The following is a 480-nucleotide window of genomic DNA, read 5'->3' on the forward strand; positions in this document are numbered from 1 at the left end:
CATCTCTCTCTTCTCTCTCTCTCTCTCTAACTCATCTTTCTCTTCTCTCTCTTCTCTCTCATTCTCTCTCTCTCTCTCTCTCTCTCTCTCTCTCTCTCTCTCTCTCTCTCTCTCTCTCTCTCTCTCTCTCTCTCTCTCTCTCTCTCTCTCTCTCTCTCTCTCTCTCTCTCTCTCTCTCTCTCTCTCTCTCTCTCTCTCTCTCTCTTGCTTCTCCCATCTTTAATTTCGATTGTTATCTATTTTCTGTTTCTCTTTGCTTCCATACGTTAATCATCCTCACTCCCTTATCTACCTTTCTTTTATCACGTTTTCCCCTTTCCTCGTCCTCTTTTCCCTTCACTTCCCTCACCCTTCTTGTTTCCCCTTCTTTATTAAACAGCAAAACTGATTCCCACGTGGAAAGCCTGACAAACAAGGTAAAAAAAAAGAAATATATATCTTTTTTTCAACTTTAATGAACAAACACAATTGCAACGCTGA

This window comes from Penaeus chinensis, chromosome 37, assembly GCF_019202785.1.
Source record: "Penaeus chinensis breed Huanghai No. 1 chromosome 37, ASM1920278v2, whole genome shotgun sequence".
NCBI lineage: Eukaryota > Metazoa > Arthropoda > Malacostraca > Decapoda > Penaeidae > Penaeus > Penaeus chinensis.